General features: G+C 40.3%; 1 pseudogene; it reads left to right on the forward strand.

The window, feature by feature from the left end:
• Positions 1-517: 517 nt before the first annotated feature.
• On the forward strand, positions 518-15,038 carry LOC108438954 (annotated as a pseudogene).
• Positions 15,039-17,401: the final 2,363 nt, after the last annotated feature.

Genomic DNA, 17,401 nt, shown 5'->3' on the forward strand with positions numbered 1-17,401 from the left:
TGTTGTCGGAAGAAAACCTTGTATTTCCATTTTTTTATGTTTTTCAGTTTTTGGCATAATTTGAAAATACCTGTTACCCTTTACATTGTATGTAAATTTTATGATGAAAAGAATAAAAGAAATGACCCACAAAGTCTGGTTCCATTGACCTACATTAAAAATAATATAGGTTTTTTCTTTCTCCTGTAAAGTAACCATTTTGAAGGTTTTCTTCCGACAACAGCAATTTGTTGTTGTAACTCAACATGAGGACTACAGATTTGGTGGAAAATGCGATAATTACTTCCGGTCGACAGACAGTTTGTGCAGGTGGGGGTGGCCAGTTTACCTCATTATTGTCTACTAAAGAATTTCACGCATGAACAAAGATGCAACTTTGTAATTGAGCCAGTAGGAACCAGACCAAAATTACTTCTGGTAGCAATTAGAGATTAGAAGCGGCTTAGAAAATGGATGGATGGATGGATGGATGGATAATTCTTTTTTCCTTTTCGACGACAACATTTGTGTTTGTCAGATGGCGCTCTCTGGCTGGGTGTGTGTGGTGATTGGTGCTTCTTGAGGAATTGGAAGAGGTATTGCATTACAGCTGTCTGAAGCAGGGGGCTACTGTCTACATCACTGGTAGACAGATGAAGACCCTAGAGCAAACTGCAGCTGAGGTGAGTATATAAAGGAGGAGACAGATAACTGGTGGAAATATGAAAGAGAAAGCTTGTAACGCTCAACATGGTGTCTATTTGTGGAGAAAATCTTGCCCTTTAAGAAATAGATGTTTGTGCTATTAACTCTGATTGTTACTTAATTTTGACAAATATAACACTAACTAGGAAGGCTGACATTGTTGTCCCTACTATCTCACTGCTGACTGTAGGAATGGAGGCAGATGTGTGCGGACACTACTGCAGCTTTAATTTACATTTATTTTTTAAATAAATGGTTAAAATGTGAACAAAGTCATTCCAAGTGGTTTGATTTGAAATGCTGTGTTCATTAATGAATCAGAATGAATAGTGAACAGCATAGTGATATGAACCACATGCCTGAAGCATTAAATATTTCTATCTCACAGAAAGGTATTACATGAAACAAGTATAAACATGCTGCCTAATTGTAGGAGACCTAATTGTAGGATTTCTAAAAAAGTTGGGACGCTGTGCAAAAATGTAAATAAAAGTACAACGCTATGATATGCAAATCATGTAAACCATATATTTAACTAAAAATAGTACTTCTTCTTCTTTCGGCTGCTCCCTTTAGGGGTCGCCACAGTGGATCATCTGCCTCCATCTTGCCCTATCCACTGCCTCCTCTACTTTTACACCAACCATCTCCATGTCCACCTTCACTACATCCATAAACCTTCTCTGAGGTCTACCTCTTCTCCTTCTGCCCGGCAGCTCCATCTCCAACATTCTTTGACCAATATATCCACTATTCCTCCTCATCACATGTCCAAACCATCTCAACCTGGCCTCTCTGGCTTTATCTCCAAACTGCTCCACCTTCACTGTCCCTCTGATCTGCTCATTTCTAATCTTGTCCATCCTTGTCACTCCCAATGATAATCTCAGCATCTTCATCTCCGCCACCTCCAGCTCAGCCTCCTGTCTTTTAGACAGAGCCAGTCTCCAAACCATACATCATAGCAGGACGCACTGCTGTCTTGTAAACCTTCCCTTTCACTCTTGCTGCTATCCTTCCGTCAAACATCAGCCCTGACACCCGTCTCCACCCACTCCATCCTGCCTGCACCCTCTTCTTCACCTCTTTTCTACACTGTCCATTGCTCTGGATGGTTGACCCAAGATATTTGAAGTCATCCACCTTTACGACCTCTACTCCTTGCATCTTCACCTTTCCACCTGCCTCCCTCTCATTCACACACATGTATTCCGTCTTATCTCTACTGACCTTCATTCCTCTCCTCTCCAGTGCAAACCTCCACCTCTCCAGATTCTCTTCCACCTGCTCTCTACTCTCACCACATATTACAATGTCATCTGCAAACATCATGGGCCATGGAGCCTCCTGCCTGACCTCACCTGTCAACCTGTCCATCACCATTGAAAACAAGAAGGGGCTCAAAGCTGATCCCTGATGTAACCCTACCTTCACCTTGAAACCATTTGTCACTCCAACTGCACACCTCACCACTGTCTCACTATCCTTATACTTGTCCTGCACCACCCTAACATACTTTTCAGCTACATCTGACTTCCTCATACAGTACCACAGTTTCTCTCTTGGCACCCTATCATATGCCATCTCTAGATCCACAAAGACACAATGTAGCTCCTTCTGACCTTCTCTGTACTTCTCTACCAACACTCTCAATGCAAAAATTGCATCTGTGGTACTCTTTCTGGGCATGAAACCAAACTGCTGCTCACTGAGCTCACCCTTGTTCTTAAAAATGGGGACCAGTACACTGCTTCTCCACTCATCAGGCATCCTCTCACTCTCCAGGATTTTGTTAAACAACCTGGTTAAAAGGTCCACTACCTTCTCTCCTAAACATCTCCATACCTCCACAGGTATGTCATCTGGACCAACTGCCTTTCCATTCTTCATCCTTTCTAAAGCTGCCCTCACTTCCACCTTACTAATTCTCTGCACTTCCTGATCCACTATCTCTCCCCCGTTGTCCTCCTCTCTCTCTCATTTCCTCATTCATTAGTTCTTCAAAGTACTCCTTCCATCTACTCAACACTCTCTGTTCACTCACTAGTACATTTCCCTCTCTATCCTTTATCAGCCTAACCTGCTGTACATCCTTTCCAGCTCTATCTCTCTGGTTAACCAAACGATACAAGTCCTTTACTACTTCTTTACTGTCCAGCCTCTCATACAGCTCATCATAGGCCTGAGCCTTTGCCTTTGCCACCATTCTTTTCGCTATGCGACTAGCCTCACAGTAATCCTGCCTACTTCCTTCATCTCTCTGGCTATCCCACTTTTTCTTAGCTGCCTTCTTCTTCTGAATACTCTCCTGAACTTCCTCATTCCACCATCAACTTTCCTTGTCTTCTTTCCTCTGACCAGAGGAAACACCCAACACATTTTTGCCAGTTTCTCTCACCACCTTAGCTGTATTTTCCCAGTCCTCAGGTAGCTCCTCACTGCCCCCAAAGACCTGTTGCAATTTTTCCCTGAACTGCCTGCAACCATCCTCGTCCTTCAGCTTCCACCATCTAATCTTTTGCTCTGTCTTCACTCTCTTCCCCCTTCTTTGTTTCTAATCTCATTCTACAGACAACCACCCTATGCTGCCTTGCTACACTTTCCCCTGGCACCACTTTACAATCTCCAATCTCCTTTAGGTGGCATCTCCTCCTAAGCATATAATCCACCTGTGTCCACCTCCCTCCACTCTTGTATGTCACCCTGTGTTCTTCCCTCTTCTGAAAATACGTGGTCACCACAGCCATTTCCATTCTCTTTGCAAAATCTACAACCATCTGACCTTCCACATTTCTGTCTTTCACACTGTACATACCCAGCACTTCTTAATCCCCTCTGTTCCCTTCACCAACATGTCCATTGAAGTCTGCACCAATCACTAATCTCTCCTCTCTAGGGACACCATCTACCACTTCATCCATCTTACTCCAAAATTCCTTTTTCTCCTCTAACTGACAACCAACCTGTGGTGCATATGAACTGACCACATTCAAAATTACACCATCAACCTCTAACTTCAGGCTCATGATCCTGTCTGGCACTCTCTTTACATCCAGAACACTTCCCAAGCTGTTCCTTTAGGATTATCCCTACTCCATTTCTCTTCCTCTCTACACCATGATAGAACAGTTTGAATCCACCTCCAATGTTCTTGGCCTTGCTTCCTTTCCATCTGGTCTCCTGAACACACAGAATATCTACCTTCCTTCTCTCCATCATGTCTGCAAGCTCTCTGCCTTTACCAGTCATTGTCCCTATGTTCAGAGTCCCTACTCTAACCTCCACACTCCTGCCTTTCCTTCTCTCTCGCTGCCTTCTAACCTGCCTTCCTCCTCTCCTCTTTGATGGTCTCCGACCTACAGTAGTCCAATTTCCACCCGGCACCCTGCTGGTCAACAGCACCGGAGGCGATCGTTGTTAACCGGGGCCTCGACCGATCTGGTATGGCAATCATATTTGTGAACCGCATGATAGTTTTGGCACAAGTTTTACGCCGGATGCCCTTCCTGACGCAACCCTCACCATTTATCTGGGCTTGGGACCGGCACCAGAAGTACACAAAGTACACCCCAATGACTGGTTTTTGACTAAAAATAGTACAATGACAACAAATCAAATGTTGAAACTGAGAAATTTAAGAAAATTATGCTCATTCTGAATGACACCTTCCACACATTCCAAAAAAGTTGTGACGGGGCATATTTACCACTGTGTTGCACCACCTCTTTCTCTAACAACAAGCATTCTACAAGTCTTTGAGAACTGAGGAGACCAACTGCTGTAATCTTGAAAGTGAAATGTTTTCCCATTCTTGCTTGATATAGGATGCTCAACAGTTTGGGGTCTCAGTCTCATTTGTCATATTTTCTGTTCATAATGCACCAAATGTTTTCAATGGGTGACAGGTCTGGGCTGCAGGCAGGCCAGTTTAGCTCTTGGACCCTTTTACTATGGAGCCATGCTGTTGTTATATGTACAAAATGTGGTCTGGCATTGTCTTGATGAAGTAACCACAGCCTTCCCTGCAAAAGACGTCGTCTGGATGGCAGAATATTTTGCCAAAACTTGTATATGTCATTCAGCATTAATGTTGCCTTCACAGATGTCTAAAGTCACCCATGCCATGTGCACTAATGCAGCCCCATATCATCATGGATGCTGACTTATGAAGCTGTGTGCTGATAACAAGCCAGGTGGTCTTTAGTCTGGAGGAGGCCTTGTCTGTGATTTCCACTATATGAACCATGTCTATTTCGAATGCAGTGCTGCCTAAGGGCCCAAAGATCATGGCAAGCCAGTACTGGTTTTCAGCCTCCTCCCTTGCATACAGTAATTCCTTGTACGAGCAGTGGCTTGATCTGTTTACAATGGTTGATATTTATAGTAAAAAATCTTCTGTATTGTATCACTTGAAGTGAATAAACAAACATGTGAACATGTTTCTCTATTTAACATGAACAAGGCCAGGCAATTTAGAGAGAAAAGGTAAAAGGAAATAATGTAAAAAGATTGAAGCCACTGCTATCCATGGCTGGGAGTCTAAGGCCTTGTTCCAATTTTTAACTTGTTTTAACTTAACTAGAGAGAAACAGCTAATCTAACCAACTTCTAAGACTGAACTTTAAAGGTGTTGAAAAATATAACTTTTCTTTGAAAAACTGAAGGAAAGTCTCTTGAAAAATAGAGATGTCTCTGAGCATGAAGCTTTGTCAAATTTTATAAAGAGTTTGGTAAATTATAGAATTCATCTGTTCAAGTTATGTTATTTAGATTTTATGACAAAAATAACCACAAAGTAGCTACTAGATTTACTTATGTATGCACATAACTACAGGTGAATGAAAGAGGTGGCCGATGTTTGCCGGTGATCTGTGACTCAACAAAAGATGAAGAAATTAAGGAGCTGTTTGAAAGAGTTCAGCGTGAGCAAAACGGAAGACTGGACATCCTTGTGAACAACGTGTATTCTGGTGTGCAGGTTAGTTACACAACAGATGTATATGTCACAAAAGACTGTTGTACGGATTCACTCTATATATATCTTTATGTTTTTATAGGCAATTTTTGACAACATGGAAAACAGCTTCTGGGAGATAGAGCCTATTATTTGGGATGACACCAACAATACTGGCCTCAGGTAGCGAGCATGTGAACTCCTACTGTATCATTACTAGCAGTTTTAGTGGCAGTTTCATTGTTTCTGCAAGCAGATTGCACTGTTTGAGCTAAAAGAACGGTTCAATGAAAACTCCAACGCAATAATTTTTTTACACAGACCCCAGATGTAGTCGATCAGATAGGACATGTTTGGTTTCCAGATTTTCTTATTTAGTTTAACACTAGAGCTACAAGACTAACGCTACAAACAAACTACAGAAGATCCAGAAGTACTGCAAATCAAAACTGCCTTTCTATATTCAGACTGTATTATAGAAACTGAATATAACTGTTAGAATGTAAACTGTACCATGACATATTTGTTGATAAGAATGTACCATGACAGAGAGTTCACAGTGATGAGTTTATTATCTAGTACCTGGTATAAATCTTAAAACAAAACGATGAGTCCAGTGAGTGCAACATTGTATTTAAAGCATTTTAATGCATATAAAAAATATCACCAATAGGTAAAGCCTCTGCTGGTGATGTAGCAGAACAATAGATAACTGCATTTTTAAAAAAGCTGAATCCAATCTAATCTAATTTAATAATGGTATTATCTGCATGAAAGTACATTACCAACTCACATCCAGGTCTTCATTAAGGTCATGCAGACTTGCCAGTTTGGTTTAGGACATAGTATGATTTACTGTAAGTGACAAAAGTAAACAAAAACATGACCAAACGATGGTAGAAGCTATTTAAGACTCCACTTGGTGTGCACATATCAAGCCTGCATGTGGATGCTATGGATTACACTTGGGATTTTTGTTAATCCTTTTTTATAAATAACTGATGACATATTTAAATGTAGAAACATACAGAAATGCACAACATAATCTGTAGCAGACAACACCTGTTGTGTACTGCACAGTGAAGTTTTGTTAGTTTTTATTGTTCACAGTAAGTCATACCAAACTACATTAATGACAAGTATGTTGCGTGACCTTAATGAAGACTTGGAAGAGGTGTGAGTTGAGAGAGGTTTAGACAAGATTTGGGTGACTACTGAATTCTAGTGTTTGTTAGCAGCATTAACCTCATAGCTCTAGTGCTAAGCTAAAGAAGCAAAATTTGGACACCAAACGTCTTTATTGATCAATTACATCTTGGGTAAGTGTAAAGTTGTGTGCATTCAGTTTTTCGATGAACCATTCAATTAACTATTTGTAAAAATAACCATAGACGCTCTCAGTAATGCTATTAAATGCCTGTCTTCTGCAGAGGACACTATTTCTGCTGTGTGTATGCTGCCTGTTTGATGGTAGCACATGGAAAGGGCCTAATAGTTACTATATCATCTACGGGAGGCTTACGGTATCTTTTTAACGTGCCCTATGGGGTTGGCAAAGCCTGCGGTGAGTCACTTAGAATGGCTGTTTCAACTTTCTAACACTTACAACTTACATATCTATAGATTTTTATTGCTGTCAGTTAGCTGGCAGGTGTCAAAGAGATGTCCCTTATTGTCTGTGCTTATTCTCCCAGTGTGACAGACTAGCTGCAGATACTGCAGTAGAGATGAAGAGCAGAGGGGTGGCGTCTGTAAGCCTCTGGCCAGGGGCCGTACAGACTGAGCTAGTTTCCCAGCATATAATTGAGAAAGAAAAGCCTCCAGGTTTCGACCAAAAGGTAAGTTATTATAATTATACAAAGCTCAAACTACCCTTGTAATCACAGCCATCATCCTTTAGTAAAAGCTGAGGTAGGATTTGAGCCGCACTCTATATTTCATTGTCAAGAAGAGATGTTGTTTATAATGACAGTATTTGCTGCACTAGCAATGATTGTTGTCTGTATAGGCCCTCTAGTGGTATATTTCTATTACTGCTATTAATATGACTGAAAGAAAGAGCTCAAATCAAGGCACTTCACCTACAAAAGTTGCCACTTCAGTTGTGACCACTATACTTATAATTACGGCATTCATTTTAAAGTGAGTTGCTCAGGAGAAATGGTTTCAGCACAGTAAGTACAGTGAGTGTTTAGCCAATTCTCCATAGTGAGCATTACTCAAATACTGAGACCTACAGATTAGTTACAAAGGAAAAACCAACATAAACGTCTTAGTAAATGTCTTAGGCCACTATGAGCCACCGGAACAGCTTAGGCGCTCCTTGGCATAAATTCTGTGGAACTTTCACTGGATGTATGGAACACTGTTCTTCCAAATGAGGCCCTCAACCCTGGCCGACCAAGAGACATTATGGCCATACAGAACACATCATTCGCTGTGACATCAGTGGATGTGTGCAGGACCTTGAAGAGAATAAACCCACGGAGAGCAGCCGGCCCTCCCCCATCCCCAGGCGTGCACTCAGGGTTTGCCCAAAACTGCACAGTCCATCTCAGGAGCAGCCTTCCCCTCACTACAGGACATTTATCATGCCAGGGTCATCAGGAGGGCCCACAAAATCATGAGGGACAGTACACACCCCCAGCACAGACTCTTCACACTCCTACCTTCAGGCAGACGTTACAGGAGTGTGAAGTCCATAACTACAAGACTGACCAACAGTTTCTATTCAGTTTATCAGGCTGGTGAACACCTCACTTACTACCCCCCCCCCCCCCCCCCCCCCCCTCCCACTCTGAACTGGTTTAACCTTGCACTCAATAACTGCACCTTACCTACACTGTACTGCTGCTGTTAGAACAATACTGTTAACATCTATTACCTGCACAGAACACTACTGTTTACTTCTGTTACTTGATGCACTTTATGAACAGCTGCTCTACATATTTGCACATATGCCCATACGCATGTGTAACTTTAATTTTATTTCAACTTTCATACTGTACATTTTTACTTGTACTTTTTACTACTATTTTTAGAGATATTCTTACATTTTCTTTTTTTTATTCTCTTAAGATTATATTTGATGAATGGAGGAACAGCAAAGTAAGAATTTCATTGTACAGTGTAACTGTCTGTTCTGCTGTGCATATGACAAAACTCTTGAATCTTGAATCCCTCACTCAGTGTTTTGATGAAAGAAAGTGTTGTGGCCCAAAATCTTCCATAGGTGTTCAATTCCAGTAAGATCTGGTGACAGTGAAGGCCATAGAATAGGACCTACAGTAGATGGGGGCACTGCCATCCTGGAAGTGACCACTCTCATCAAGACAGAAATGCTTCATCATATAACTTTGGATTGATTTGCAGTGACCCTTTCCTCTACGGGGACAAAAGGACCCAAACCCTGCCAGCAAAATGTCTGCCGCAGCTTAAAAGAGCCGCCAGAATTCTTCACTTTATTAAGCATTCAGGCTTGTTCCGCTCTCTTGGTGATCACCACACTTGCACTTGCCCACTTATGGAGAATATGGTAAAGGACGACTATTTTTTTCTCACATCTCTGTAGATCTGTGCCCACAGTTTCTGCACCACTAAACTCTTGAATGGTCATTCATCTTTGTAATGAGGGGTTTACACACTGCAATTCTACTGTAATTCCCTCTATTTACTGTTGTTAATGGACGGTTCTTGCTGGCTGTCTGATCACGGTCCTGCATTGACCTGTGGAACAGCTGCTCTTCTGTTTTTCCTTACATATCGTACTAATGCAGGAGAATCACAGTCATTGAAAACATCCTTTCTACTACAATTTGGTTGGTATAGTGTAGTCTGCCTTCTACACTGTATACTGGGGTTTAATCCCTCCCTGAACAAGCACCCTACCCTATACCAATAAGAGTCCTTGGGCAAGACTCCTAACACCACCTTCGCCTACTTGTGTAAAATGATCGAACTGTAAGTCGCTCTGGATAAGAACGTCTGCCAAATGCTGTAAATGTACAATGTTCCAACACTATTTTCTGATGTCTTTCCCATTGATCTAAATGCAGATGCTACTTTCCTGCGCCAGTTGAAGTCTTTGTGCTTGAAGTTCTCGCTATATTACCTAATACAGTATATATCTGTTGCTAATCTTCTAGTTGAAGGATGTGTACAACACTGGGGAGACAACAGAGCTGAGTGGAAAATGCATTGTTGAACTTGCCAAAGGTAGGGCTTTATTTAAACTGCTTAAAAATATAGTCATGTAAGTACATTAAGAAGCAAAGATATTGAGATAATGAGGTCAAATTGCTTGTTTAGAATATTAGATTCCAGATCAAAACATCATGAGCATAAGACTAAAGCAAAGAATGTCAGCCTTTATTATCGCTTTTAATTTATTTCTGTTTTCAAACCAGTCATTAGGGGTGTACTTTGTGTACTTCTGGTGCCGGTCCCAAGCCCGGATAAATGGTGAGGGTTGCGTCAGGAAGGGCACCCGGCGTAAAACTTGTGCCAAAACTATCATGCGGATCACAAATATGATTGCCATACCGGATCGGTCGAGGCCCGGGTTAACAATGACCTCCGGTGCTGTTGACCAGCAGGGTGCTGGTGGAAATTGGACTACTGTAGGTCGGAGACCATCAAAGAGGAGAGGAGGAAGGCGGGTTAGAAGGCAGTGAGAGAGAAGGAAAGGCAGGAGTGTGGAGGTTAGAGTAGGGACTCTGAACATAGGGGCAATGACTGGTAAAGGCAGAGAGCTTGCAGACATGATGGAGAGAAGGAAGGTAGATATTCTGTGTGTTCAGGAGACCAGATGGAAAGGAAGCAAGGCGAGGAACATTGGAGGTGGATTCAAACTGTTCTATCATGGTGTAGAGAGGAAGAGAAATGGAGTAGGGATAATCCTAAAGGAACAGCTTGTGAAAAGTGTTCTGGATGTAAAGAGAGTGTCAGACAGGATTATGAGCCTGAATTTGGAGGTTGATGGTGTGATTTTGAATGTGGTCTGTTCATATGCACCACAGGTTGGTTGTCAGTTAGAGGAGAAAGAGGAATTTTGGAGTAAGATGGATGAAGTGGTAGATGGTGTTCCTAGAGAGGAGACACTGATTGGTGCAGACTTCAATGGACATGTTGGTGAAGGGAACAGAGGGGATGAAGAGGTGCTGGGTATGTATGGTGTGAAAGACAGAAATGTGGAAGGTCAGATGGTTGTAGATTTTGCAAAGAGAATGGAAATGGTTGTGGTGACCACGTATTTTCAGAAGAGGGAAAAACACAAGGTGACATACAAGAGTGGAGGGAGGTGCACACAGGTGGATTATATCCTTAGCAGGAGATGCCACCTAAAGGTGATTGGAGATTGTAAAGTGGTACCAGGGGAAAGTGTAGCAAGGCAGCATAGGGTGGTTGTCTGTAGAATGAGATTAGAAACAAAGAAGAGGAAGAGACTGAAGACAGAGCCAAAGATTAGATGGTGGAAGCTGAAGGACAAGGATGGTTGCAGAGTGAAATCCTGCAGAGTGAGAGGATGCCTGATGAGTGGAGAAGCAGTGTACTGGTCCCCATTTTTAAGAACAAGGGTGATGTGCAGAGCTGCAGTAACTACAGAGGTATAAAGGTGATGAGCCGCACCATGAAGGTATGGGAAAGAGTTGTTGAAGCAAGGCTAAGGCGAGAGGTTCAGATCAGTGAGCAGCAGTTTGGTTTCATGTCCAGAAAGAGTACCACAGGTGCAATTTTTGCGTTGAGAGTGTTGGTAGAGAAGTACAGAGAAGGTCAGAAGGAGCTACATTGTGTCTTTGTGGATCTAGAGAAGGCATATGATAGGGTGCCAAGACAGGAACTGTGGTACTGTATGAGGAAGTCAGGTGTAGCTGAAAAGTATGTTAGGGTGGTGCAGGACATGTATGAGGATGGTGAGACAGTGGTGAGGTGTGCAGTTGGAGTGACAAATGGTTTCAAGGTGACGGTAGGGTTACATCAGGGATCAGCTTTGATCCCCTTCTTGTTTTCAATGGTGATGGACAGGTTGACAGATGAGGTCAGGCAGGAGGCTTCATGGACCATGATGTTTGCAGATGACATTGTAATATGTGGTGAGAGTAGAGAGCAGGTGGAAGAGAATCTGGAGAGGTGGAGGTTTGCACTGGAGAGGACAGGAATGAAGGTCAGTAGAGATAAGACGGAATACATGTGTGTGAATGAGAAGGAGGCAGGTGGAAAGGTGAAGATGCAAGGAGCAGAGGTTGTAAAAGTGGATGACTTCAAATATCTTGGGTCAACGATCCAGAGCAATGGACAGTGCAAAAAATAGGTGAGGAAGAGGGTGCAGGCAGGATGGAGTGGGTGGAGACGGATGTCAGGGCTGATGTGTGACAGAAGGATAGCAGCAAGAGTGAAAGGGAAGGTTTACAAGACAGTAGTGCGTCCTGCTATGACGTATGGTTTGGAGACTGTGGCTCTGTCTAAAAGACAGGAGGCTGAGCTGGAAGTGGCAGAGATGAAGATGCTGAGATTTTCGTTGGGAGTGACAAGGATGGACAAGATTAGAAATGAGCAGATCAGAGGGACAGTGAAGGTGGAGCAGTTTGGAGATAAAGCCAGAGAGGCCAGGTTGAGATGGTTTGGACATGTGTTGAGGAGGAATAGTGGATATATTGGGCAAAGAATGTTGGAGATGGAGCTGCCGGGTAGAATGAGAAGAGGTAGACCTCAGAGAATGTTTATGGATGTAGTGAAGGTAGAGGAGGCAATGGATAGGGCAAGATGGAGGCAGATGATCCGCTGTGGCGACACCTAAAGGGAGCAGCCGAAAGAAGAAGAAGAATTTATTTCTGTTTTCCATACAACGTAAATATTTTTGTCATTCGTTTTGTCTACGCCACCAGTGTTAGCTAAGCATAAATATTGGGACAAATAAATGGTGGGTGATTCTGATTGCTCATGTGTCTCATATTCCCTCAGCAGTAAACACATAAAAGAGCTGTGAATGTGTTGGGTTAGTTGTAGACACTAGAATTTGAACTAAGGGCCTTGTTTGATGTGAAAGGTACAAAATCTACAAAGCAATATGAAAACTTCAGAATTGACCGTAATGGAAAAGCAATATTAAGACAAACGGCACTAAGATTAAAGCAAATAACTGTCAGAACTACTGCAGAACTACTTTCAAAACCAAAAAACAACAGTACAGAATATTTTGAAAAATAAAGAAACTGCTGGAGCTGTAAGCAATTTGCAATTATTAGGCCACAGTAGCTGAGGAAAGAAACATTGCTAAAACTCTGAAGGAAACTCCCAAAATACTGTCCAGAGGATTAAAAGGGGGTTAACAGAGTGCAGTGGTGAAAGTGTTATTGCTCACTATTTGCAGAAAACTTCAAGAGTAGGAATACAGAAGCTATACTACAAGATGCAACACTCATCAGCACTAAGAAGAGAAGGGACAGACTGGAATTAATAAAGAAGCACAAAGATTAAGAGAAACAGCAGGATTTTAAATAATCCAAAGCACAGCACTTCTTCTGTGACGTGTTCATAGTGTAGGTAGTGTTTGGCTTGGGCATGCATGGCTGCTTCAAGAACTGTCTTACTGGTCTTCATCGATAATGTAAGTGGTGGTGGTAGCAGCAGAATCAACTCTAAACATAAACTAAACCAAGGAATTTATCAGAAAAAATCTTGAAGGTTAAAGCCGGTTTCTGGGTTTAAACCCAATTGACAATGTATTTCCAGTGTTAAAGAGGAAACTAAAGTCAGAACACCCCCCTAAAATACCAAACTGAAAAGAGGCAAAGCACTCCAAATTAAGTTGGTGATGTCAGTGGATCCCAGACTTGAGACACTTTTTTGCATGAAAAGGTACTGGGACCAAATACTAACTTTAATATTTATGCTCAGCTAAAGTTAAATAAGTAAACACAACATTTGACATTTTCCCCCATAGGGTTTATGTTGTTTGATACACTGCTCAAAAGTAAAAGCTGACATTTTGCTCGTCTTTTAATCTGAAACACAAATTTTAAGAATATACAATAAAAATAACCAATTTCATCTCATTGTGGCAGTTTTTTATTATCTTTCTGCAGTATGTTCTCTTTACACACTACACGACTCACTACCTCTGTGTTCTTCTGGTTAAACAGACAAAAACCTGATGTCACTGACTGGGAAAGTGCTGTTCACGTGTGATCTTGCACGGCGCTATGGATTAAAAGATGTTGACGGTAATTCAATGTATTATGTGTTCATTTCGTTAATTTTGTATAAGAAATAAATTACATTTAAGTGAGACACCCCATCCTAAAATTGTCTTTCTCTGTTTCTCTTCAAGGTCGCAGAGTAGTGGATTATACCTCTTGGAAATTCCTTCTCAGTCAGTCTCCATACATGTCCTGGCTCTCCATAATCACTCCATCATTTATCAGAGTGCCACGGTTCATATTCAGCTTGGCCATCAGCAAATTCTGACATAAGTACAGAGGTTAATGTTTATATTCCACTTTCTGAGATTTATGTTAATGAACCATTTAGAAGTTTTTTTTTCCTGTCTTTCATTTCTTTATTGCTGACAGTAGCTCCTACATCAGATGTCTTCAAATCACAACCAATAAAACCCTTTTGTTTTTATTTTCCGAAAAGTACAAGTTTTATTTCAATTGTTATTTTCAGTTTTAGTTTTTAGTATTATAATGAATGCTATGATGAACCTATTTGATAAGAGCACAACACAGTTAACAGAGCAGTAGCTGAGCTCAGCTTTGCCTTAAGGACAGATGAACATAAAAGGGATCCACTTCTAAACTCAGTTTTCATGCCCTGAAAAAGAGAAATTAAAGTTTTTTTTCTCAGTAATTCTATTTTGTTTTAGCAACTTTTGCAGTGGACATTATAATTTTGATTAGATTAGATCTCATGTATAAGAAAACTGTCATCTTTTATTTTTATTACAGTTAACAAGTTTCAGTTTTAGTACTGTACAACTTCATATACTGCACAAGAAATTTTCTGTACGTAATGTTATAGATCAGATAATTTGTATTTTAAATGTTTCAGGAAATACTGGATAACGGACTGACACTGGTAAATTTGCAGGATAGCAATTCCCACTATTTTCTGCCAATACATTGGTCTTGCATTTTCATGTCAAAGTTAATATATACTATTATGTGCAAAAGTTTGGTTCTAAGTCCTAAAATGAACACATTCAGAGAACACACGTCTACACATTTTAATGCACCATTGCTGTTTATTTGCTAAATTTAACGTATTAGAAAGAAATAACACTTAAAATGTGCCCTGCGCAAAAGTTATGGCACATTTAATATTTTTGTTTTGTTTTGTCCAAATATGTTAAACTACATATGCAGTAAAACTTGCAGGAAAAAAATGTCATATTTAAGTAGAGGAGGCGCCAAGTCATTTAAACTTTAATCAACAAAACATCTAATTTGACCGCAGATGACCAAACTTTTGCCTACAACTGTAACTGTGTATCTCTACACTCTAAAACTGATGAGATTTTATTTCATCTGTTTCACTTGCTCATAATGCTGTGAATTAACATTATCCAGCTCATTTATATTGAAATAAAGAACATTTCAAGCAAAATGCAAACTCAGTTTTCATCTGCGTGTGTATGTTCTTTAGTTACACAGAGAAGCTCTTCAGACATTTAATTATTTTTACCAAAAACTGCCACTAAGATTTTCAGATCATGCACATCTTTAATGAGTAATGTGGGGAAAGTGAAGGTTGAACACTTTTGTACTCTTTTCCTTCCAATCTTACAAGGATGTAATGCATTTTCTGTAACGACATTTGTTCTGGTGATCTTGGCACCTTATTGGCATTTGCTGGCATTACTACTACTACCACTACTACCACCAGTGTATTCAATATAAGATCCTTTTTCCTGAAAAACATGACAGTATTTAGCATCCACTATTAAGTAGAGCCATTGCTTTAAAGTTTTTTTTTAAATAAATGTTTGGCCCACACATGATTTTCTTCTTTTTTGTTCAGTCCTGTCATTTGTTTAGCGCATGGCTGCCCAAAGTTGGCCAGTGAGGATTGATTTATCCTAACCTCACTCCCTCATCCAATAACAGTACAAACCTTCTATACTACATACAACCTATTAAATGATTTAAGTATTTTAGTAACAAAATATAGTGTATTAAATGCATAAAATATAGCATATCTACCTTCTTTATTTGTACAGTATTGTGCATCAGATATTTCCAGTTAAAGTTATTCATTTTTCAGCTTCAAAGAAAAAAAGCAGAAAAAGTATATTTAAGAAACAATTACACAGAAGCCTCAATGAATATGACATAATTTTTTCAGGAGACTTGATTTTAGTTTTCCAAAGGAATCTGCAGGGATCATTTTCCACACCTCCAAAGTTCAGTCATAGAAGTTGGTTGCATTTTTGCTTCTCAGGATCCAAATCATTCCAATTACAAATTTACACTTATCAGTCCATAAACCCTCACTCCACATGTCAGATGTCCAGTTGTAGTGTTCTAGTGCAGATTTGCTGCTTTTTGTCTATTTCCTTTTCCCAGTAAGGGCTTCTTGACAGCTACACAACTTTTCAGACCCAAAGTGTTGAGCTGAGAGCAAGAGTGGAGCTTGAATTTATCCTCTCTCTCAAAGATGAAAGCTTTAAGTGCTGTTGGTATAGAGTTGTGGTTGGTATAATGTAGTAAGTTACACCTCTGCCTTCTACGGTGTAGAATGGGGTTCAATCCCCCACCTAGACAAGCACTGCACCAATAAGAGTCCTTGGGCAAGACTCCTAACACTACTCTCACTTTCCTATGTAAAATGATCAAATTATAAGTTGCTGTGGATAAGAGCGTCAGCCAAAATGCCGTAAATGTTTATCTAATGGGGACAGTTCAGGAGGTTTACCTGGTTTACCTCATTTTCTCTGCATCTATTAATCATTTTCCATGTATGCAAGTGGATCATCTTATATCTCATCTCCTCACACATATCTCTTTTAATTATTTTAGATGCATGTAAGAAAGATATCTGTAAGACAGATGTGTGGGTTGGATGTAAATTGGCATGGTGCCAATTATGTGGTGTCAAGATTTTCTACCCAGTCTGTAAATCACTGTGGTCTGTAATGTACGTGCTGTGCTAATGTCCAGCAGCACAAGCATAATAACCATCCTTATTCAAGTTCAGTGCCAGGACTGTGAAGAAAGCAGTTCTAAGATAGGTAATATTTAAAATCTTTATTCCTGCAAAATACAGTCAGATCAATAAATATTTGGATGTCTACAAAGGTATTACAGTTATTTTAGCTGGGCATGTATGAAAATGGTTGTAATTTCTACATTGTTTACCTGATTTGGATGTAAATACACCTACTGAGATTATATTCATTATACGCTGTGGTTAACTGCTAAAATTACAATAACTTTGAAAATGTACAAATATTTATTGAACTAACTGTATTGTAATTTTTTAATGATAAATGGTGTACTTTTTTTTTTACACTGTTTGCTTTGAAATTTAATCACCACTTAATTTTTTTTAAATTAGAAGGCTTTCTGGATATTCATTTATTAAATATAACTACGTTTTTGATGTTGTACAGCTCTCATTCATCTCGCATTAGAATCATAGATATATACTGTTTATCTCGGCTAAAATTCTACACCTGTGTACATTTTCCCCCTCAGTTTCCCACTCACTTGATCATCCTACCATTGCGGTGGAAACCTGGCTACGATGGTTGACATGTAATTC

The sequence above is a fragment of the Pygocentrus nattereri genome, chromosome 2, assembly GCF_015220715.1.
Source record: "Pygocentrus nattereri isolate fPygNat1 chromosome 2, fPygNat1.pri, whole genome shotgun sequence".
In the NCBI taxonomy this organism is placed as follows: domain Eukaryota; kingdom Metazoa; phylum Chordata; class Actinopteri; order Characiformes; family Serrasalmidae; genus Pygocentrus; species Pygocentrus nattereri.